The sequence below is a fragment of the Microcaecilia unicolor genome, chromosome 2, assembly GCF_901765095.1.
Source record: "Microcaecilia unicolor chromosome 2, aMicUni1.1, whole genome shotgun sequence".
Lineage (NCBI taxonomy): Eukaryota > Metazoa > Chordata > Amphibia > Gymnophiona > Siphonopidae > Microcaecilia > Microcaecilia unicolor.
Window position 1 is genome coordinate 272,054,691 of NC_044032.1, and position 11,084 is coordinate 272,065,774.

The following is an 11,084-nucleotide window of genomic DNA, read 5'->3' on the forward strand; positions in this document are numbered from 1 at the left end:
CAGCAGTATTCAGAGCCAGCACCCACGTAGCTAAGTGGGCAAAATTAGGACTGCTTTTAAGCAGTCCTGAATTTATCTGCTCAACTATGCGGGTGCCAGCACCCACATAACTTCCAGGTCCGAGCCTAAGTGTGCTGATCCCCCATCTCTCCCTTCTTCCCTTTCCCCTCAGAGCACCTCAAGACCCCCTTCCTCCCCTTACCACCCAGCAGCAAGCCCCACCCCCTGGAAATGAGCAGGTAAGCCCACCACAATCTGCAGGGGAGGGGAGCTTGCTGTTCCAGGGGGTGGGAGGGGATCCTGGGGAGGTCTTGATGTGCTTTGGGAGGGAGGGGTCTTGATGTGCTTCTCTGAGGGGTGATTGAAGAGCAAAGATCAGGAGTGAGCAGAAGTACTTATTTGGGTCCCAGTTGATATTCAACTGGGATCTGTATTACTGTCTTATACGGGTCCTGACTGATTATCTGCTAGGACCCTATCATTTTGCTGGCCGATGCAGTTTGACATAGCACCGGAAATTCAGTACTGATACCCGGACATGGCTCAGTACTGAATATCCAGACCTCAATATGTATACTGTAGAAGAAAGGCAGGAAAGAGGGGATATGATATAGACATTTAAATTTATTTATTTATTTAAAGCATTCCTAGGCGGGTTACAATAAAACACATAAAATCATTAAACAGTACAACAGGAATACCTACTGTCATCATTAATCTACAGGAGGTGAGTCTATATGAATAGAAAGCTCCAGAAAGAGAGGGCATAGGATGAAGTTAAAAGTTTGTAGACTCAGGAGTAATCTAAGGAAATACTTTTTTACAGAAAGCAGACTATATAGGCCATTTGGCCTTTATCTGCTGTCACATTTCTATGTTTCTAATTTAGCCGGCGGCAGTCTCAGAGTTAGGAGCATAAACCCTTTGAATATGAGGCCCTTAGGCTCATACACTCAGCTGAAAATAGGCTCCTAATATGTGCCCTAGTTCAAGAGCTTAATTTTAGAAGCTCAGCTCTTTTGTAAATGCAAGGTCTGAAGTCACTAAGGGGTCCTTTTACAAAGGCGCGCTGAAAAATGGCCTGCGATAGTGTAGGTGCGGGTTTTGGGCGTGTACAGAATCATTTTTCAGCGCACCTGTAAAAAAGGCCTCCTTGTTTGCCGAAAATGGACGTGCGGCAAAATCAAAATTGCCGCGCGTCGATTTTGGGTCTGAGACCTTACCACCTGCCATAGACCCAGGGGTAAAGAATTTGGGTGATAATGACCTACGTGCGTCAGATGCCACTTGGCGCGTATCCGCAACATGTACCAGAAAATAAAAAATATTTTTCAGACGCGTGTATCGGACATGCGCAAAAATGAAATTACCGCACGCGGTAGTCGGGCGGTAACTCTATTTTGGCGCATTGGGCACGCATAGACGCCTAAGCAGCTTAGTAAAAGGGGCCCTAAAAAGATTCCTGCAGAGATCTTTCACTAGCTCCAACCCTATATGCCATGTTTCAGTGATATTTCCACCTCTAAATGAATGATGTAATAAATAATGCGATGCTGACTAGTTCAGGCTGCATTTCATACTGGTGTGCTGGATTATTAATCACAAGAATGAAAAATGTTTTGCTGTGCTTGAGATTTTTGTAATGTGAGAAGAAATTACTCATTTATTTCTGGATTGTTATAATGAGGAAGTCCGACACTTCAAAGTTCTAAATAGCTCTGTAGTGCAAAGCAATTAGCCGGAGTTTATCTTTCCTATTTTTATTGGAGTTCCTTTCCTCTACTTTTAAGTCTCACTTTTTAATCTGTTTTTGTAAACCGCTCTGATTAGTTATCAAAAAGAGCAGTATAACAAATAATAATAAATGAGAAATGAGAAACAATTTTATGTGCCCTGTGGTCACAATTATTTTTTGTATTGAAGGTGATCTACATAGAATCATAGAGACTGGAGATCGAAAGTCAGGATACCAATACAGCCTAGTTAGGATTTCAAGTTGTCTGATTTTTGAAATAGAGCATATGAAAAGAGCCAGGCTGATGTCCCCTTTAAGGAGAATATTCAGGCCAGTACTGGCCAGCCTAATGGTTCAATAGATAATTGTGTTCCAGTGAAAAAGCCTGTTTTCATTTTGTGGCTCAGACTGGTTTGCATCAGAAGCAGGAAAGTGAGGTACACAAGTGAGGTGATGTTGCTGGGATTGAACAGTTCTCCCAGAGCACAGAATGTAGAGGGGCATAATCGAAAGGGATGCCCAAGTTTTTCTGAGGACGTCCTCGCAGGACATCCCCGTGAAGGGGCGGGGAAACCCATATTATCAAAACAAGATGGACGTCCATCTTTCGTTTTGATAATACGGTCGGGGACGCCCAAATCTGCAAATTTAGGTCATAAGTACATAAGTAATGCCACACTGGGAAAAGACCAAGGGTCCATCGAGCCCAGCATCCTATCCACGACAGCGGCCAATCCAGGCCAAGGGCACCTGGCAAGCTTCCCAAACGTACAAACATTCTATACATGTTATTCCCAGAACTGTGGATTTTTCCCAAGTCCATTTAGTAGCGGTTTATGGACTTGTCCTTTAGGAAACCGTCTAACCCCTTTTAAAGTCTGCCAAGCTACCCGCCTTCACCACGTTCTCCGGCAATGAATTCCAGAATTTAATTACGCGTTGGGTGAAGAAATATTTTCTCCAATTTGTTTTAAATTTACTACTCTGTAGTTTCATCGCATGCCCCCTAGTCCTAGTATTTTTGGAAAGCGTGAACAGACGCTTCACATCCACCTGTTCCACTCCACTCATTATTTTATATACCTCTATCATGTCTCCCCTCTGCTGTCTCTTCTCCAAGCTGAAAAGCCCTAGCCTCCTTAGTCTTTCTTCATAGGGAAGTTGACCTTAGAGATGGTTGTCCTTAGACTTGGTCATTTCTGATTTTCAGCAATAATGGAAACTGAGGACGCCCATCTCAGAAATGACCAAATCCAAGCTCAGACCTGAGAGTAAATAAGGAAAGCTCACAAGAAGTCAATCACAGGATACTGCAAACTATAGGCGGGAAACCCCAGTACACAATCCAGTTCATTTTCGAAAGTGATCACCAGCCATCTTCCGACACAAATCGGGAGATAGCCAACGATCTCCTGAACCTGGCGAAATCGGTATTATCGAAAGTCGATTTTGGCTGGGTTCAACTGCTTTCTGTCGCGGAGCCGGTGAAACATCAAGGGGGAATGTCGGTAGGGTAGTGAAGGCAGGACAAGGGCGGGACAGGGGCGTGCTCACGAGATGGCCGACTTTCTCCCGATAATGGAAAAAAAAGCCAGGCTTGACGAGCATTTTGCTGGCTTTACTTGGTCCCTTTTTTGTCACGACCAAGCTTCAAAAAAGTGCACCAACTGACCAGATGACCACCGGAGGGAATCGGTGATGACCTCCCCTTACTCCCCCAGTGGTCACCAACCCCCTCCCACCCAAAAAAAACAAAAAAAACCTTTTTTGCCAGCCTCAATGTCAGCCTCAAAAGTCATACCCAGCTCCCTGATAGCAGTATGCAAGTCCCTGGAGCAGTTTTTAGTGGGTGCAGTGCACTTCAGACAGGTGGACCCAGGCCCATCCCCCCACTACCTGTTACACTTGTGGTGGCAAATGTTGACCCCTCTAAAAAAAAACCAAAAAACCCCAACCCCCCCCAAAATCCACTGTACCCACATGTAGGTGCCCCCTTCACCCCTTAGGGCTATGGTAATGGTGTAGAGTTGTGGGGAGTGGGTTTTGGGGGGATTCCGGGGACTTAACAACCAAGGGAAGGGAGCTAAGCACCTGGGAGCTATTTTTTTTTTTTAATTTTTAGAAGTGCCCCCCTAGGGTGCCCGGTTGGTGTCCTGGCATGTCAGGAGGGCCTTGGATTTCGCCGGGTTTGAGATCGCCAGCATTTTTTTCCATTATGGCCAAAAAACGATGCCGGCCATCTCAAACCCAGCAAACTCTGATATTTGGCCAGGCCCAACCGTATTAGCGAAGAAAAAGATGACCGGCCATCTTTTTCGAAAATACAGTTGGCTCCGCCCGCTTGCAGCGCCGGCACCGGAGATGGCCACCCATAGAGATGGCCGGTGCCTTTCAATTATGCCCCTCAATGCTATCTATTACAAAGCCAATGCAATTGAATACAAATAATACTCATACTCATGAACATGGGGACAGGACGCAATTGTTTAAATGTCTGTAGTGCATTTTGGTGGAAGTGTGCTCTGTCCAGATTAGTGGCAAAGGGATATCTTCAAAAATATGGAGAAGATTTTGATGAAGTGTTTGCACCTGTAGTGAAACACACGACAATAAGAACACTTCTGAGCATTGCAGTCTCAAAAGGCATGCAAGTCAACCACATTGATGTGAAAACAGCGTTTCTTCACGGAGATATAACTGAAGACTTGTACATGGAACAGCCAACAGGTTTCATAAATACAAAACAAAGACAGCTAGTGTGTAAATTAAACAAAGGTCTTTGTGGATTAAAGCAAAGTGCAGAATGTTGGAATGAAAAATTGCATGAAATATTGACAAATTTAGGATTTAAGCAAGGTGAAGCAGATAAATGCTTGTACACTAGGTGCACAAATGGACAATATGCATACATTTTGATGGAAATTTCTGGTTGTGTGGCGTGGAGGGGCATAATCGAACGGCACCGGCCGAACCGTATTATCGAAAAAGATAGGCAATCTTTTGTTTCGATAATACGGTTGGAACCGGCCAAATGTCAGCATTTGGGCCGACTTTAGAGATGGCCGGCATCGGTTTCCGGCGATAATGGAAACTAATGCCGGCGATCTCAAACCCAGCCCAGGATTCCTTTGCTTCTAGTCAGAGTACTTCACCCAAGGAAAAGGAAAATCAAAAATAAATTTCAAGTAAAGCCAGCAACAATCACAGTTCCACCCACCTGGCTGTAATGTCCTTGAACAATAGGGTTACCATATGTCCTGTTTTACCCGGACAGTCCTCTTTTTGAGGACACTGTGGGACATATTGGCTAGAATCTCCCACCCAAGCGTCCCACAGTATCCTCAAAAAGAGGACAAGTCTCCTGCTTTCTACCAGCCCTGCTTCAAAATGGCTGCCGAGACTTCAAGCAGCGGCCTCATGAGACTTCCAGAAGTCTTGCAAGGTCACCACTTGAAGTGTCGGCAGCCATTCTAAAGTGTCGCCAGCAGCGAGCGGGCAGCAGCATCGCCAGGCAGGAAAGAGGTCCTTTTCTGTCCCAAAGAAGCCACTAGACCACCGGGGCATGATAAGGTAGGGGGAGGGGAGGGGAAGGGATGTGGAATGTGAGTAGAAGGTAGGGGGTGAGGAGCTGTAAAAAAAAAGGTGGGTGGAAGGAAGCTGGAAAAAGATATATAGAAGGGGATGGCATTCTTTGGGAGGGTCAAGTCAAGGTGATTGGCATGGGTGGGTGGGGAGGGGACGGGAATGGTGGGGAGGGGGCATGGCTGTTGGTGTCCTCTTTTTTTATCAGGACAAATATGGTAATCCTACAAGACAATTATCGCTTGGTATATACGTGCAGGCCGTCAGACTCACAGAAACAGAAGTCTGCGCGGCCGCATTGCTGATCTGCAAGGGCAGGCTTCTACATGGAATGTTGATAGTGGAATAGCAACATTCCATGTAGAATCTCAAATAGTAGCAACAGAATCTCAATAGTAGCAACATTCCATCTAGAATCTCCAATAGTAGCAACATTCCATGTAGAATCTCAAATAGGGAACGGGAAATGGGACTTGATATACCACCTTTCTGAGGTTTTTGCAACTACATTCAAAGCGGTTTACATCTATTCAGATACTTATTTTGTACCAAGAGCAATGGAGGGTTAAGTGACTTGCCCAGAGTAACAAGGAGCTGCAGTGGGAATCGAACTCAGTTCCCCAGGATCAAAGTCCACTGCAGTAACCACTAGGCTACTCCTCCAAGAGGTTAAGATAAGAAAAATATATTAATTTTTTAACCTGGGGAAAGGTGCTCCCAATATGGGAGGGGGTCAGAAGTCACCCGCGTACTGCCACAGGATTCAGTCATGATTTTCACAACATTGACGGCAGGTTTTCTTCCATGGCCATTTTGGGCCAATTTGGAGGGCAGGAAGCTGGGGAGAAGCAGCAGGAGAGACCCTGACTCTACTGGAGCTTTGGGACTGGGCTGGGAAACTTGCTGCACATGCGCCTGTCCATTTTGGGCCCGAGACCTTACTGCCACCCATTGACTTAGCAGTAAGGTCTCACGCGTTAGCTGGGTGGTAATTGTTAGTGCCGCGTGCCAAAAATTTTCCAGTGCATGTAGCGGGTTAGCATAACAAATGAAAATACCACCTGGGCCAAGCGGTAGCTGGGCGCTAGTAAGAGGGGAGGTCATCCCTGATTCACTCCAGTTGTCATCTGGTCATTTAGGGCACATTTTTGTGCCTTATTCGTCCTAAAAACAGGTCTAGACCAACATTGAAGTTGTGGCCCTAGATGTTTTTACTTTCTTCCATTATGTCTGTAAAATGTCCAAGTGTTAGGAACACTCTAAGTCCACCTAATCCCGCCCCAACACACCCCCTTGTGATTTGGACACACTGCAGATGAATTGCATAGATAAACGTCTGCAAAATACGTTTTGAAAATACCAATTCGGACAATTTGTGAAGAAATTCGTCCATATGCTGCTTTATCAGTGGCGTACCAAGGGCGGGGCGGTGGGGGCGGTCCGCCCTGGGTGTCAACGGGTGGGGGGGTGCTCTGCTGGCGAGTCCCTACCAGCTCCATCCACCCGGCAGCTGTTAGGTGCGACGCCTCACGCAACTCTGCACTGCTGTAAAAGAAAAAAATCGCCTTGTCGGCCCTTCCCTCACTCTGCCCCGCCCTCGAGAAAATAGGACGTTACATCAGACAGCGGGACACAGTGAGGGAACGGCCGACGAGGCGATTTTCTTCTTTTACAGCAGTGCAGAGTCGCGCGAGGCACTGGGTGGACAGAGCTGGTAGACAGATGGGGACGAGGGGGGGTGCGCCACCGTGTTACGCCGGGAGGGGTGGCATGTTACGCCGGGGGGGTGCCGTGTTGCCCTGCAGCTGGGGGGTGCGTGCAGCAGCGATCTGCCCCGGTGGCAGTGAACCACAGAACACCACTGTGCTTTATGACACAGTTTGGGCATTTTTCTCTTTTGAAAATGAGCCCCTTTGAAACTGGAGGAGAGAGAAAATGTGAAAAGGGAAGAAATAAATTCATCTAGATAAAAATTTAAAAGAAATACAATGGTTTGAAAATATGTTATTGTATTGTTCTGCTGGAGCTACACCAGAACAGGTGAGAAGGTTGAGGCTAGTTGACTTTGGTTTTATGATGTTTACGTACTTTCTTGATTTTGTAACCAACTAAACCGCATTAAACACTAACACACACATTAAATTTCATCTGCTATTGGGATGCCCAGACTCCCAATCTCAAAGTCCTCTTGCAGTTTCTCAAAATCTTCTTGTAATGTAACAAATTTGAAGAACTTTGTAATCAGCAAATTTGATCAGCACAGTCATTATTCCTGTTTCCAGGCCATTTATAAATGTTAAAAGGCAGTGATCCCTGGAGAACTCCACTTTATACTCTTCTTCATTGCCTATATTCAACACAAAATACCAATGCCACCTTAAGGAAGCTCATTTTCAAAGCACTCAGTCTTACAAAGTTCCATCATTTTATAAGTCTAAGTGTTTTGAAAATATGCCTTTTTATCAAGTCTATAATTTGACCCCCCCTTAATACTATTATCTGTGGACATAATCCCCCAGATTCTAAACATGGCACCCAAATTTGTGCATGCACCCATGGTGCACATGCAAATTAATTGCTAAAACCAATTATTAATGTTAATTGTCACTCATGAAAATTTGTTCATGCATCTGGCTGTGCGCTATTCTATAACTATGGTGCCTAACTCTACTAGCACGTAACTCAAAAGGGGAACATGGCCATGGGAAGGTCAAGGGCATTCCGAAAGATTGCTTGCAGAATTATAGAATACAGCCTTAGTGTTCCTACCTTGGATGCCAACAATTACACCAGGTTTCAGCAGGCGAAAGCCTGGTACCTAAAGTTAGGCATGGGAATTGGCGCTAAGCACGATTCTATAAAGGGCACACACCCTTTACAGAATCACATTTAGTGCCAAATTTTTTTGGCACCAAATTTTGAGCGCCATTTACTCAATTCAGGTCAATGCTGCCGAGATCATTGAAGTTGTCTACATCTTCAACAACTCGTTAATGGTGGTTTGTATACAGGCTTGACCACTAACTTGCAAAATCTTGGGTCTTTTCATCAGTATTTGTCTTAATCTTCACAGCAGGCTTCTCAAAGCTAGTTGTCAGTTCTGGCAGGTTCTTTGTTATTTTTCCCAGCAGCGCCATATCATCAAAAAAGTCCCAAGTCCATAAGCCAGTTTTGATCATTCTAACAAATGCTGACATTTAGTCTGTTCATTGTTTTCCACATGAGAAAGTAGCTAGAAGAAACAAAAGTGTCAAGCGTACCACAGCCTTTCATACGCTAGTGACAATGTTGAAGCATTCAAACTATTTCCCTTGGGCAGGGAAATAGTTTGAATGTAACTCACCTTGAGCTACAACTGAAAAGGTATCAGCTTAAATCCTAGTAAATAAAGGCAGACATATGATCATCTCTTTACACATTCTCCACGCACTGTTGTGGTCTAGATAGTGGATTTCAATCCAGTCTTCGGGGACCGCCTGGCCAGTCGGGTTTTCGAGATGTCCACAATGAATACGCATAAGAGATTTGCACAATTGTACCTACCATACATGTACCTCATTCTACCAAAATATCACTTTGTATTCATTCATACCATGTATTTGTTCAGACCAGAATCGGCTAACGCCGTTAACGGTAATATGTAAGCCACATTGAGCCTGCATAAAGGTGGGAAGATGTGGGATACAAATGTAACAAATAAAATTTTTTTAAAAAAAGAAGCAGTCTGTGGTGTCAGTGTCTGGCGTTCAGATAAATGTTTTAGACTTTCATTTCCTAGTTTTATAAAATCACGATTTAGATGCCCATGCAATACGGATGTCTAAGTGCCAGTTTGTGAACATCTAAAACATGAATAGTGCCTCTACAATAAGCATCTCAGCCTTGTACCCTCTCTCTGAGTGGTTTTTTGTTAGGATTTTGTACCAGTTCTAACCTTTGGACAACTCCCAAACTGGCACTAATAAATATTAGTATTGTTCCCTCCATTTTACTCCATCCTCTGCTTCCTCTCTCACTGATGTCACCACTCTGCCTCATCTACCCTCTCTTGCCCATCATCTTTTTCTGTTGCCCACCACCCCTTCCTTTTGTCTTTCTTTTCCCTTATTGTCTTTTCACTTTCCCCCTGCCTTTCATATCTCAATCATCCATCTCATACCTTTTCATACTATTGTCTCCTCAGTTTTCATCTTTTCTCTTTCATCTTCCTCCAATCCATATCTTCCTTCACATTTTCCACTCCTGCATACCCCTCCATCTTTTGCTCCACCATTTCTCCCATCTTCATCTTGTTGGAATGTATTGTATTTTTACATGCATTGCCTGTCACCTATTATTTCTCTGTGATTACTCTGTGACCTCTGATGTGAATTACTTAGAGAGGTCACACAGCTATGCAACTTCCTGTGGGGGTTAGATGCAGCACATGCAGCACATGGAGCACATGGAGCTCATGATCTCTCCTAACCTGAGAGGATCTATGGTGGTGTGAGCATCCATTACCATCTAAGCACATGGAAGGAGCTGATAATACAAATGTATAGTAATATGTATATATAAGCCTGTCTGATTATAATCTAACTACAAACTGTGAGTAAACAGATGTTTTGTTACTTCAACTTTAAAGTGACTCAGCAGTGAATTATTCAGGGGTGAATGAGAGAGAGATGAAGAAAGAAATTAACATTTCTAAAGCTGAAGCTGTGTGTACTAAAATCTGCTAATTATTTACTACAAATAATCCAACAAAAGGGTTATGGGCCCAGGGTCCAGGAATTGAAAAAGAAGAGAAATATTACCAGGCAGAAAAAAAGGCCACATTTTTCTCTTAAGTTTTAAAGGAAAGATTCAGTCTGTCTCTCTCTCCCCCCACACAGCAGACAGAAGGCTAAGAAAATGGCTGAGGGAAGAAATTCACCATTGTTCTATTCTCTCAAGGTGCCTAGATTAACTGAGTTAAATTATCAGCAGTGGGAACTAAGATTCATATGTCTCCTTCGAGCAAAAGGATTAAATATATGCTTAGACCAAGACAGAACAGCTGAAAATATGGCTGAATGGGACAATGCAAACTATAATGTGAAGTGCATGCTTTTGGAAGCTCTCTCAGAGAAACAAGCCATATTAGTGGAGGGAAAAGATACACCAAAGGACATTTTATATAAACTGAGAACTATGTATGCAACTACATATGCAAAGCAGCAACCAATTTGGCTGGCAGAGTTGAATGAAACCAAATTAAGGGATAAAAGTAAATGTAATGATCACATTATGTATCTTATGTCTTCATTTCAAAAGTTAGAACTTTCTGGAATTCCCATGTGTGATGCATTGAAAAGAGCATTTCTTTTTACCTCACTATCAAAGAAGTTTGATGTTTTTAGGTCTGTAAATGAGGCCATTGAAGGGCAATCTTTTGAACAGACAACATCAAAACTAAGGCAGGAATGCATAATAGATGATTCTGAGGAGATGTGTTCTCAAAGCAAGTCAGAGAGAAATGAAACAAATTTCTTGGCAAAGAACAGAGGAAGGCGGAGCTATGGGAAAACTCCACCCAAGGGCAAGCTGATTTGCTACTCATGTGGAAAGGAGGGACATGTATCTAAATGGTGTAAGGAAACACAAAACACTCCCTCTAGCTCACCTAAGCCAATGGAACTAAAGAATTTTCAAACCAGGAAATGTATGAAGGACAAAGATAAACACAAGGGCTTTCTAATGGCAGAAAAATCTTTGACTATGGTAAATAATAATTCAAATGAAA